At 44.1% G+C, this 13,916-nt stretch overlaps 1 protein-coding gene across 1 annotated transcript in view; it reads right to left on the reverse strand.

Annotated features, from left to right (window-relative positions):
* Nucleotides 1-13,916, reverse strand: part of LOC108574227 (netrin receptor UNC5C-like) — a 49,655-nt gene that overhangs the window by 4,944 nt on the left and 30,795 nt on the right. The gene's annotated exons all lie outside the window — the stretch shown is intronic.

The raw sequence follows: 13,916 nt of genomic DNA on the forward strand, positions 1-13,916 counted from the left end.
CATCTTGGTTACAGGCCGAGCATTCATCGAGTGACACGAGCGCGTAGGTACACAAGAGAACCGAGAAGCCGCGCGTTCTAAAGTGAGTCACCAAATTCGCGTGGGCAAAGCAGCTGGCAAGTTCGAGAACGAGTATCCGTCTTGCTCTTTATCTACTGCCTTCAGGGCCAGCCTGACAATGCTCGGAACACCGGATACATATGTATGTCCGGGGGACAGGAGGTAGAGAGTCTCGCGGCCCGTGTTCTCTCCGACGCAACGAAGATGGATAAGCGGGGGCCAAGGTGGTGGACGTGATCGTTCGATCACAGAAACCCGGTGAAATTCGACCGAAACTCGCGACAGAGAGAAGTATGCGTGGAGATCGTTAGGAGATCGTGGTTCTGAGTTTCGTTTCGAACCTACGATTCTCTGTTGCGTTCGTTGCATCTGGTGAGGAAGGTTCGCGTGGGTGGTGGATGAGAAGAAGTTTGGTTACTTGGACGATGTTAAAGGGGGAACGGTGTTGGGATTAATGGCGTGTAAGTGGAGCAGATAGAGGATCTTGTGGATTATCTGGATTGAGGCTGTTCGGAGGTAGGTAAGGATTCGATATTGCTGGCAGATTTTTGTCCGTTGATCGATCGGTTGTGGAGGATTTCGAAGGAGTGTTTGAGACGGTTTGTGTGAGAACGAGGTATTAGATTGATAGGTGTGAAATGTGGTATTTGCGTTGACTGAAAATTTTATGGGAATTCTTTGTCGAATTAGTTTAGCACTGCTGGGAATGTTTCAGATGGTTTGTGTAAGAGTGAGGTGTTAAATTGATACGTATTTTTATAAAATATTGTATCGACTCTTTGTTGGATTAGTTTAATACTGCTGGAAAAATTGTATTCGTCGATGAACTGAGTATAGCGGTTGTAGAGAATTTTGAAGGAGTGTTTGAGATGGTTTGTGAAAGAATGAAAGTGACATAGAGCTAGAATAAATGACTCTACTTAGCACAAAACCACTTTATTTCCTATATCGTGACTTAGTGTTTCTCGAAACCTCTTGGAACTGCAATTAAACTTAGCATCTATTTTTAACATAGGCGCGAATAACTTTGAACAGACGCAATAATGAATAATAACTCTACCGTAGCATTATACACGTCTGGCTATCTGGGCGTTGCCCATTCCGACACAATGTTGCCTGAACGTACCCAGAATCTCCGAGGATCGAAGATGAGAGCGTGTACCAATCCCACGTTACGCCGGTACCGCAAAACAATTTCCGAAGATAGGCTCGTTAATCATTGGCGATCGCGCGTGGTTCCTGGAGCTCCTCCTTGCGTGGAATTCGCCTGGCGATTAAGGAGATTCTTGGCGGGCGGGGGCCGTTTGTCAAGGAAATGAACGGAACAAGAAGGCTGACGTTCTGTTTACCCGGCCGTGTTCTCTGTGTTGCGGCTACCGGGGCCTGTCTCCCCGTAATATACGAACGAACGGGAGAAGAAAATTGAAGAAACGCCGCGGGCCTGGCCTCGTACATGTACGCAACCGCGTATGGACGAAGAAAAAGGGAGATGGAGATACCGAGAGACTGAGAGAGACGGAGAGAAAAATAGGGACAGAGAGAGAGAGAGAAGAAAAGGGAAATAGAGAGATGGAGAGAGGAATAGAAACAGAGAAAGAGCGATGAAGAGAATACTAGAGAGGCACAGAGAGAGAGATGAAGAGAAAAATAGAGAAATGGAGACACAGAGAGAGAGCGCCTTTTGTGGGACGGTAGCGAGCAGTCGTCGTGAAATCGATTTCATATACAATGCTGTTCCATCGGTGATGTAATAAGACGCCGATTGTACGCCGTACGATATCGTACTCTTTCGATCCGGACGATTGTAAATAGCGTGGTGCACCCGTGTTCGTCCCGCTTTCGAAGAGGAGGCACGCACGATGCCTCCGGAGTATTACTCGGCAGCTCGTCAACGACGCTGTGTCTCTACCCCGGCTACTGCCACTGGTAATCTCCTGTTCCTCGTATTTACACGTATCCTCCCGGCTGCCGAGGATTTACCGAATGCGACGTTTTACGTGTACCAGCTAAGCCGAAGATCGCGCCAGACGTTTCTCATTCGGACGGAGATGCTGGTTGGTTGGTTGGACTCGTTCGAACGGGACCAGTTTGGTATGCACCGGTCCCTGTCTAACGCAGACCCGCTGACGAACTTGTTCTATGCGAAGTGGTCAGACAAACGACAGCATGGGAGCGATATTGTAGCAGTAGATTACGCCTACTTGAGCAACGATCGTGTTGGTGGAGCACTGTGCGAATGTTGTAGCGATTACATGGCCTGAGAGTGAGAACTGTGCTTGGGAGAAAAGTGACTAATTATTTATGAGAAATTTGTGAACTTTTAGGTGGGGAAGAATGAAGTATCGATCTTCAGCAGACAGTGGAGGAGGAAGAATTTAGCTTTTTATGCAGAAGACCGAATAGCGTTAGGATAATTAAAAATTACGAAATTCGAGCGTCAGAGAAGTGGTTGACTTGAACTACTTGCTTGGATTTCGAAAATTTTCTATTTCTCGAATTCGGTGAGTAATGCGAGTCGACCATTTCTCAGACGATCGAATTTTTTCCGGAATTAGCAAGTAGTGTGTGTCAACCACTTCTTAGACGTTCGAACCTTTTCAGAAATCAGCAAGTACTGTAAATCAATCACTTCTCAGGCACGCCAAAATTTTCCAAGTCGAAAAGCATCTAGTAAAGTTCATCAAAATTTCTATTTTACTTTCAATTGCATTGAAGAATAATCAGTGTTTCTTGTTAAACAGCAATTTAAATTTCTGCGTGAATCAGAGATTGAAGTTTCGATCAAAGAATCAAGGAAAGGAATTCAGATATAATGATATTTATGCAGCCGAATGGTTGTTTAAGTCTACTAAAATTATTCGAAGCATAGAAAGTGAGAATTTTGGTTCCTACCGTTAAATGTTGCTTACAAACTACACAACCACGTCGGACAATAAAAATTCCAAGTTGAGCAAGAACATCGCCTCCCAACACCAAACTCCGCAAAGTAATTCCTATTGTACGATGCTCGACTCGTGAACGAGACTGGTTTCAGCTCGAACTCGGTTAGTATCGTTGCGCTCCCGATGTGTTAATCCCGGAAGGGCGAAATTCTAGTAGTTGGTGTGGTGATGGTGAACTTTTAAACTCGTTTATTTGTGGTGGTGCGTAGGTATATATTACAATTGGTGTATGTTGTGATTGGTTGGACGTTGAAGGTGGTGGAAAAGAAGGTCTCGAAAAATGCGGAGGTGTGACTGGACATTAGGAAACCAGTGGAAGGAGAACGTGAGGGTGAAGGTGGTGTGTAAAAGTTGAAATAATTTGGGGAAAGGGATAGGAAACATGACCAGGATGCGACTTGAACTGCTTTACGGTAGGGAAGGAATTTGTCAGGGGCTAGGAAGACGGCTGGAAAGGACTGTTTATTATTTTATGATCCTTTACCGGCCGGTGGGCTGCGCGACCGGACACCTATGATTCCAAGAACTCCATTCCAGCGATCAATTTTATAGTCCCCTCGCGTTCAATAAAACGACAAATCAAACGGCGTAAAAATCTTCTAAAACGTAGTACAATAGGAGAACAATGGGGCGAGAACATTCCCAGAAGCAATAGTCTCCCGGAGTCGAAGTCGAAGAATAATCACTCGATCGAAGCTACTTAGAGCAGTTCCCCTCGTAGATACGAAACGGCGGTCCGGAAGACCGACGCCGTATAGGTTACGGTACGCGGCAACTTGCGATACCAACCAGCAATATCCAGACGATGGAACTTAGAAATTGAACCAGAGCCCGCCTATGGATGCGAAATATGCGTCCGGAAGATTGGCGCCGCCGCGGGTTACGGTACAGTCGCTCGCTGGTGCTAACTTGTCCCACTTGCGAGCTATTCACCGGTCTTAATGGAACTTCTACTTGAATGTCTCACTTCCGCGACAGTTCTTCACCGACGAGAGGCGATTGTCGAGATGAAAACGTGTCATTTTTTAATCTACTTGTGTGATTTTTTTGAAGCGTGACCTGAGGTATGTGGAACGCGAACGTGCTTGTTGCGTGTGCGCCTTCCGTGCTGCTGATGGGAGACATCTGCGGTGTGCGGTTGTATTGGAATTTTTTATAAAGGAGATTTAATTTGTTTAATCTTCATTTCTAATTTTATTCTAATTCTGGGATTAGTATTCAGTCCTCTCTCGTTCTCTTCAGTTGTGCGATAGTTGAACGTCTGCTTCTACATTCCATTTCGATCTTTCATTTGTACAGAAATTTTTGAAATAATCTTGCATTTGATTTCTTCGGCACTATTTTCAAATTTCACTGGAATTTCCGAACGTTAGGTGCTAGATCTCCAGTTTTCATTTTTAGTGGGAATTTCTTGCAAATAATCTCTCATTTGTTTAGAAAATTTTAGAATACTAGCCTTCAAATTCATTTCAAACTTTTGGGAATTTTTGGGATCAACGTTGAACCCTTTGCGATCCAAATAGTCTAGTCCGCACTCATTTGGTCACTCTCGGGCAGTACCACATAGTTACTAGAATTTCTTACGTCGAGGAGACGCAGGAGCGCAAAGGGTTAACCCTTTCCTCCCACAAAATTCCTCTCACTCGCAGTATAGGAAAAAATTAAGAGCAGAGAAAACGGTCTAAAGACGCAACAATCGAAGTCTGGTCCCACAATGGCGCGTGGTAATCGCATTTTCCCGATCAGGCGTTCGATCTCGGTTCCCATTCTCTCGCAGCTTGGTTTGCGAGCGCAAAAAGGGGCCGTGTCGAGGCGACGCGTCGCGAATCGCTGGAAAATAACGCCGTGGCCTGGCCTCTCTCTCTGTTTTTCCGGTGCCGCGGAGGACGGCAACGGGCCCGCGAAGATTATGGGTTATTGGCATTGTTTGTCATGCGTTACGGCAACGATCAGGGCGGAATCGCCTCGGCTGGCGAGCACGACGCCAGTGGAATGTGTGTTCGTTCACTTTCATCGTCTCGAGCGATTTTACACCTCCTTGAGCGGCGTGTCTGGCCGCGCCGCGAGCCGTGCGCGCATACACGCGGCGAACGCGTGTAAAACCGCGCGTCGACGAGGAAAGAAACGAGGCGCAGAGCTCGTTACCGCCAAGGGATCAATTAGAATGCGCACGGCCGAACCCAATGCCCGTGGCGAACCAACGAACGCGCGCTTCGAGGCAATTCGAATTGCACGCGCTTGTTTTCTAGAGGAGGCATTCTCGCGTTTCTTATTCGCTCGGGGTATCGGAGAAATTCTTTCGCGGGCAACTCGGGTGTAGGGTAAAATGTGCCGGTGATTATGGCTGTCGGTGGTAAAAGAATATAGATGAAAAATGAAATTGATGGTTGTCAACGCCTTTCGATCATTTGCGTTCTCCGAAGAGGATTTTCTTTTAGATGTGACAAAGTCTGCCCCGGTGATTATGGTTATCGGTAACTGAAATTATTTATATTGGTTATTAACATGTTTTAAAATTGACATTGTCTAGGCGTGAGCAATTTAACAATTTGTAGTGTGAAAGAGAGTCTTTCGTGTATGCTCACTTCAAACGTCAACGTTAATGACGATTGAATATTTGTTGAAATTGGATACTGGAAGGTGGTGAAAGAATGATGTCACGAGTATACATAACACTTAAACTTTAAATTTATTCTACAACTGTTGAATTAGAAAAACGCGTTAGACTGGTGATAATAATTTCTGTGTTGAATAGCTGATAGTTTTTTAGAATCTCGTCTTCCTTTGAAGGAATTCGTGCTTAAATAATAAATGCGGACATATGAAAATGGGAATGACGATGTCTGATTGGTGGTTTTAATTTGGTAGGGGAAGCCGCCGTGACCCTCAGGTACTGCAAGTACCTTCGAGTGGCATGTGTCGGATTTTCCCCATGCCTTAACCGTAGCAGGTAATATTTTATTAGTTGCCCCTGACTCGGCCAAGGTAAATGAAAATTAACACGGCCGAGGTAAAATTCTTAATCCTAATACAAAAGGGGCAATCGTCGCTATACATTCAAAGAAGGTGAAATATGCACAATGGTTTTACTTATAATTAGTTTTACGCCTTAACAGACATCTTTCGATCACGTTGAATTGTGGATGATCTGGAAGTCTCCAATTTGTCCTCGAAGATGTTTTAAATAGAAATTTGCATGTACCGATAACTTAAACATTGCGAAACGATCTTCTCCCAAATTGAATTAAAGACAGGTTCCAGAATTTCAATTACACCTCGATTAGAAAGCACGGGATGATATATGAAGCCAAATTTCAGAAATTTCAAAGACTTAATATTTCGAAAAACACAGTCTGAACATCGCACGCGTTATTTTATACGCACAATAAAACCTTTCGACACACCGTGATAAATACTTCTCTACCTGGAAGATCGCACGTTCCACAGATCCACATTCACCATACCGACTCATAAATCACACACACAACACGCCGTACAAATCGAAGAATCGATGATTAAACGAAAGTGAAACTCACCTGGACATTCCTTGAATATTTACGAGCCGATCTATCATAGAGTTTCGTCGAGATAAAAAGAAGAGAAAAGAGAACCCAACAAGCACAGAATATTAACATCCACGCTAATTACATAACCGAGCAGAGGCATTAATTATCTGCTTCATCGATAAGTCTTCCAACCGTACAATCCTCTAATTATTTCCATCAACATGTACGCTTCGAACTCCCACCGCCAGATTTCTCCATTCTCTCGTAATCATTTATCTATCTCTCTCTCGATCGAGAGTATCGAGATAGGCCAACGTTAAAAGTCGAAGGAAAGCAGTCGGGAGAATTCTGTCTGGAAGAAAAATAAACGTTTCGCGAAGAAGAGAAGTAACGGAGAGAGAAATAGCGAGATTCGGACAGTGGAAAAGACAGAAGGACAGAAATCGTCCGTCATCCCGTATCGCCGTGGCTTTCTCGCGTTACCATGTCACGCGTGTCCATTGGAACGCGCGGAGACAAGAAACACGGGAACGTGACCGGCGCGAGAAAAATCGTCGACACCCTGTCGGCGAAAGAAACGAAGTGGACCGGACGCCGGCCCTTAATGACGATTCGACATGCCAATAAGGCGGAGGACGGTGAATACGTCGCAGCTCGCGAAAGCGTAACCTTCACGCCGCGTTATCATAATTTACACCCGTGTCCGTCGGCAACGAGCGTTGCATCGAGAATTGCCGCGGAACGATGGAGAGAGATTGCAGATTTAGATTGTCTACGGAGAGTGGTTCTCTCGGTTTGAGCAGGAAACAGCTAGTGGAATTAACACGTTGCCCGTGGCACACGGGATATCTTATTTTGTTGATAAGAATTGGACACGTAGTGGAATGTACTTGAAAAGTGGATAGATCCAGGTTTGATTGCGGATTGATTATAGGCGGAGACTTGGGTGAACGTGGGAATTAAGGATTTCTTTTTCGATGCTATCGTTATCAAGGGAAATTTGTAACGTTGTTAAAAATAAGGGAATTCTGGGCGAGAAATGTGGGCAAAGTTGAAGATGAAGAATTCATTTTTCAGGTTGTCATACTTCCTATGCAAAGTTTCAGATAAAAAATTCATCTTTTTATGCCGTCGTTGTCACAGGAGATTTCTGAGATTGTCGTCGCTTACGAGGGATATTTGAAGAATTGCTTTTTTGAGATTGTCGTTATCGTGAGAATATTTTGGGTGAAGAATATGGACAAAGTTTAGGATGAAAAATGAATTTTTCTCTGTCGTCTCGACTTCCGTAGGACTCGACAATTTATTGCACCAAATGATAAAGTTTTTTTTTTTAACGAATAGGATACGGTCTAATTTAAAAATAGTCAAAACTAGCGCCGACCGGTTCTCGCACTAAATTTAAGTAACGTATTACAACGGAACGAGTGGATTTGTAAAATTTCACCGAAGCGAGAGCATTTTTATATTACCAATTAGACGTGAAATTACTTGGCGTTAAAATTCAACAAGTTTCCGTTCCATTTATTTCACGAGACGTACAATAAAGTCCGAGCTGAAAGGAACGAATCATTCGATCCGCGATAACGATTGGACGCGTGGTCGAGATATCGTAGCGGATTGTCGAGAGCCGTGTTTCAGAGAGCGGTCGCATAAAATTCGCTCTCAGAACGACGTCCACTTTTCGTCGCTTCGAAAACCAGTCCACGGATCTGGTTGATCGACCAGTGAACCAGTGCGTTTTCACCAATGAAAAATTCAGATTGCTGCTTCGATGCACTTGGAGAATGGTTTTAGTTTAGGCCAGTTGAACGACGAGAAGGACCTTGGTTCGAGAGGTTAAGCGAGCCAGCTTTCGCGTCACGATCGTTTCAGGATTCCCGTGATCCTGCGTAGCACGTAATCACGGGTATTTAGAAAATCCGTCTGTCTAATGCCGATGAAGCAGGGAAACTCCAGAGGTGCATTCTTGATCAGCGGTTGCCAACGTGGCGAATGAGAAAAGGGTTCTGTGATAGCGCAAAATTTCCAGGGTGAGATTTGGGAGACCTTGCACAGTGAGATTCAGTTCCTCGTCCATTGAAAATATTAAAATTTTGCATAAAGGTTAGATTTGACAAAAGTTGAATTTTATGAACGATACAGGGAAGTTTAAAAATTCTACTTTCGGAAAATTTCCTACTTTGTCTTCTGTGTCGCTCTGAAGCCTAATCTCGCCTCTATAAAAACACTGACTGAGAAGAGACTGAGAAGAGGTCAAATAAATTTGACGAATGATACAGTGAAATTTAAAAATTCTTCTATTTTTGGAAAATTCCTTATTTTGTCTTTTGAGGCGCTCAAAATCCTCTAATCTCGTCTGTACAAAAGCACCGACTAAGAGAAGACGTTCCAAAGATTAAGAAGAGACGAAATAAATTTCATGAACGATCCAGTGAAGTTAAAAAATTTGAGTCGTTCAGAATCCTAATCTCGCCTCTACAAAAACACCGACCAAGAAGACGCTTCCCAAAGACTAAGAAACTTCCAAAATTTGATCTCCAACCGAACCACCCCCGTTTATCGAACTCTCCCCAAAAAACCGAAGGGAAGGAGGAGACGGTGGCAGGACACTTGGATCCGAGCAGGAAGAGGCGGTACGAAGGAGGAAGCATTGGGAACCTCTGAGTGGAAGGGTGTAATCGAGGCACGGCTGCCGGTAGACGCATATCAATGAGTATTCGGCATACCTAGGCGTCGTCCGGTGTCGCGATTGCGCGAATAGTAAAAGCGGCTCATCTCTCTCTCCGCCGAGAGCGGCACATGCACACATGAAAAGAGCAGCCACAAGGAGGGGTGGAAGTAACCGTTTCTCTGTCGAGCTATTTTTATGGCACTTAGACTTTCCTCCGTGCGGCAACATGCTGGAGCACTTGAAGAACACTTGTGCGCATTCCGTTACGTTTACGCAACGTCCTCTCCGCTACGAACAGCGCGCTGCTGTCGGCCCTGGATCGACTTATGTTCCGCGAAGAACACCGATCAAGTGGCGGAGAAGGGGCCTTTTTAATTTTCTAGTAGGCGCGGCTTTCCACTCTAAATCCCTCTGTGCTCTGCAACGGCCTTTTTTTTCGACGGTCTTCCTCTCCTAATAGTAATTCTCTCTCTCGTCTAGAGATCCTTCAAACGAGACCGACCGATCCGTGAGAAACTAACTCGCGTTTTCGTTCTTCTTTTTTCTGCGCCGAGTTTTCTGTGCACGGATACACCTACAGGTGAGTCACGCAACGTGGCCCTTTTTCCACGCAGGAATTTAAATGAAATATCGCGCGACGAGATTCCTACGACGGTCCAGCGCGCTTTATGACGCCTCGTTTCGAGCAAGGAACGCGTCCCCCTTTGAAGCTCTCGTTTTTATCTAATAAAAAGTTCGTGAGTTATTTTTTTAGTTACGAACTTGTAGAAGTTATCTGTGAATTTGGTGATACGCGTTCTCTGTGCGAGGATGATTGGAGAAGGATTGCGCGGCTGGTGGAGGAGATAGCTTGAGCAATAGAGCTGTCATCGACAGATTACTTCCGGGGGAAGATGAGCCTCGTCTGTGATTCTTCAAGAGTCTCGCGTTATCTGCTGGGAGCAAGGTTATCGCGTATAGAGCGTCGAATTTTCGTTGGATCAATGGGCCACAAAGGGACAGCTTCATTCCGTTGTCTGAGAGGTTCATTCATAAAAAGACCGGCCTCTAAGTCATAGAAATTTGTCTTCCTTGACGGGAGCAGCGCGTAAATGCTATGTTCTGTGGCGAGATAGCGGATGAGGTTATCAGGAGGATTTTCGGGGCGCTGTTTTTCTTGCGAGACGGTTGCGGAACGTCTTCGATCGACGAAAAAACTCTGGTAAATTATTTAAGACGCTACTGTTAAGAGGAATCAAGTGGGAAGAGAAATTACCAAGATGAACATAGTCCGCGAAGATGAATAAATGATCGTAAATCGTTAATTCTAATTAACAAGATACGAGAAACTGTATTTTATGAATTATCTTCCTTAAAATAGCAAAGTGCTCCATTAAGAATATCAAAAGTTAATAAAATAGAAGACTTTATGGCTCGTGATAAACTTAGGTCCAGAAATTTACATATTTAACCCTGGATTAAAGAAAATAGAAATTCAACGCTACCTACAAAAATTAGCGAAACCAAGGAAATCTTTCAGAATTCAATTTCAAGCATCGAAATTCCACACCGAGAAGCTAAAAGAACCACAATCCGCAATATCCTCCATAAAACCGAATCAAGCGCAAAGAGCCATAAATCTTTCTGGCACAAAGCAGCAAAAGGTATTGAAACAACGGCACGCGGCAAAAGTAAGCAAAAAGCCACAGTGTCCCGCGAGGAAAACGCGAAATGGCACGTTACAGGTTGGGAAAAGCCAGGGAGAGCCGCGTTCAGAGTATAGCGCTGGCAAGAGCCATGGAAGCGGCGTGTACGCGTGACTGGTATCGACATTTCGAAATTGCTATGCTCGACGTCCATTGTTGCGCGTCGCGGCGCACATCCGACACACAGAGAGGAGAGAGAGAGAGTTTCAGCGGGTACAGGCGTGAAAAGTTGTGGAATATTCTCCCCTATCGTCCGCGTCTCGCAGACTCGTTCGAGATAAGGACGACGCCTCGAAGAGGACAAAAACGTTTCGTCTTCGTCGGTGGGAAACGTGGAAACGAAACGTGGTATAGTAACGGTGAACGATGAAAAGCAAGTCGAGAGAGAGAGGGTGTTTCATTGGAAATTATCGACGATACGTCGATAAAACGCATTTGCGGCAGCCATTGTGTCTTTCGTGAAAGACCGTGACAGACGGCGTTTCGTGTTCTGGTAGATCGCCAGTTGAATCTCCTCTTCGTCGTTCTAGCCGAGTTTGATTGAGCCGCGTTGCGTGCTCTCCTCCTGGCCAGACTGTATTTACTTGGATTTATGTGGCATGCAACAAATCGTGTTCTCTGAACCGATTACCGAAGGAAATGCAATTTTCTTTTCTCCTGCCCCGCTGAAATATGGATTTCACGCCTCTGAATCAGCTCTCTGGCATTTCACCGTTTAATAGTAACACCGTATCGTATCGCCTAATTGTAACTCTTTCTTTATTTAGCTCTATTTAGTTTTATTTCATAAAATCATAGAAGGGGAGACAGGGTAAGTACAGTTCTACGGTGGTTGATCCATTTGCGAGGTGTTTTACGCGAGCAGGTTTGTAATTTGGCGAAGGATGGAATAGAGGTAAAATGTTTCAAACTAATTCGCGGGCGTATTAAATGCACGCATCGCGCGATATCGCAGAATGGAAACTCCGGTAATGGAGGAAAACGCGACGGTGTGAAACTTGCGCGACGATTACACTCGCGACTAGAAATTGTGGGAGTTGGTGATCGATGCTGACTCACTGCAACAGTGAAAGCGGTGTACATTCTTTCGATGTCTCTTTGGGCATTAGGCGTTGTCAGTCTCGTGTTACTCGTTGTCTCGATAGGGTTTCTTGTTTGGGGAAGTCTTTCGCGAATATTAGCCGAGTCTTCCGCTCATAATTACGATCCAGTTACCGCGTGGAAATCTAATACCTTGCTCTTAGAAATCGATAGATACACTCGGCCTCTGGAGATTCTATTTGTGCGAAATAGTATTATTATTATTCTTGAAAAATTCGAAACAATCGACAGATAGATGGAGTTTCTATTTAAGAGGAATATTTCTTGAGAAATTTTCAAAAATCGATAGATGCATATTGAAATCCTAGAGTTTCTATTTCTGACAGATATTCTTAAAACATGTTTTTTAAATCCTCAGATGCATTTTATAGGGCTTCTATTTTATGAGAAATATTATTAGTCTCAAATGAAGATTCAGCTAATTTTTGCAGATCTCTTTACACAGATTTTGATTTATTTAGATTATGCTATTACTTACCTTGGGTTAGGAACACACTGGCCTTATTCCTCATGTTTGCAGACCTAATCCCGAACTAATCCAGGCCGGAGTTTATTTATTCTGACATCAGGCGCGTCTAATCCATAGTTATGCTGCGTCAAATCCAGATCTAATTCATACTGATCCCACATATTTTTTCCCCCTTTTCTTTCTTAGCACTCGATGATTTATTTGAAGAATTCTACCAATCCCACTCACCTCGTTCACAATTCAACCGAAGCAAAAATTCGAACCATCGAAATTCCCCCAAAAAATACAATTAAAAGGAACAAAGGGGGGATTAAAAGAATGAACGAACAACAGCTCGAGGTATACAAGAATATTTTATTCGTCGAAAGTAACAAATATACAATTCTTCCAAATAAACTTGCGTCGATTTAAAAGATCATTCGATTTTCATCGCGAGTCGAGAGTTTTTCGTATTTACGCGATCGAACATCCGCGCGCGCGCTATCCTTCGTCCTGTTCCTCTCTCTCTCAAAAAAAAAAGAAAAAGAAGAAGAAGAACAAGAATTTACAGAGTCGCGGGCGGCGGTGGCAGTACGTATGCGTGTGTGTGTTTGTGTATTGTCGACGTGCACGAAAGAAACCACAGGCGCGTATTTTTCATTTCATTTTTTTCTTCAACAAACATCTGAATATTAGAAACGTCAACGGAAACGACGGGCTCGTGAGTTTCGAAACCGAGAGTGAGAATTTTTGGCACGATCATCCTTCCAGGAAACCGGTGGCCACTCGCGTGTGTGCTCGTGCATCCGTATATATATATGTATGTAACAAATCGATAAAAACACGTTCCCTTTTTTTTCTCTGTTTTACCTTCAAAAATTTTTTTTTTAATCTTCTTGTATCGCATTGGAACGATTTTCCACTTTTTTTTTTCTCTTCTCTTCCTTCCTTTATCTCACCTTCGTCTCTCCTCGTTCCTTGCTCGATGTTCTCTATCTATCTATCTATCTAACCCTTATAGCACGTATTTACACATATATAACCATCTAAATGCACAGTCTCTAGTTTACTTTTCGTTTCACGATTACAGCGTATCCGAATAATCCTCGTCGAACAACAACGTTCATATCTTTTACAAACGGAAATGTCATTCTATGTACAAAAAAGAGGGGTGGGGGGTGGGGGGGATGGATGATAAAGGGTTGTGAGGGAATATTCAACGGGAGGAACAAAAGGAACGTCCCGCGCAAAATTAAGGCAGTGTTTTTTCGATGAGAGTCCTTGGCGAGAGAAACGATTTTTCTTCGCGTCGAACAAAACGTTCGTTTCGTCACTTTCTCCACTTTCTTTCGTTTCTATTCGTTTCTTCGTTTACCACTCGAATCGTTCTTGACAGGGGGTGTGCAGGTTAGGGGAGGGGCTTTCACTCACCACAGGAAACGTCACGATTCCACCGATCGTTCAGAGCCAAGGGCCGAGCTGAGCCTCGAGGATCGTGGC

Source organism: Habropoda laboriosa, unplaced genomic scaffold, assembly GCF_001263275.1.
Source record: "Habropoda laboriosa isolate 0110345459 unplaced genomic scaffold, ASM126327v1 scaffold46, whole genome shotgun sequence".
Lineage (NCBI taxonomy): Eukaryota > Metazoa > Arthropoda > Insecta > Hymenoptera > Apidae > Habropoda > Habropoda laboriosa.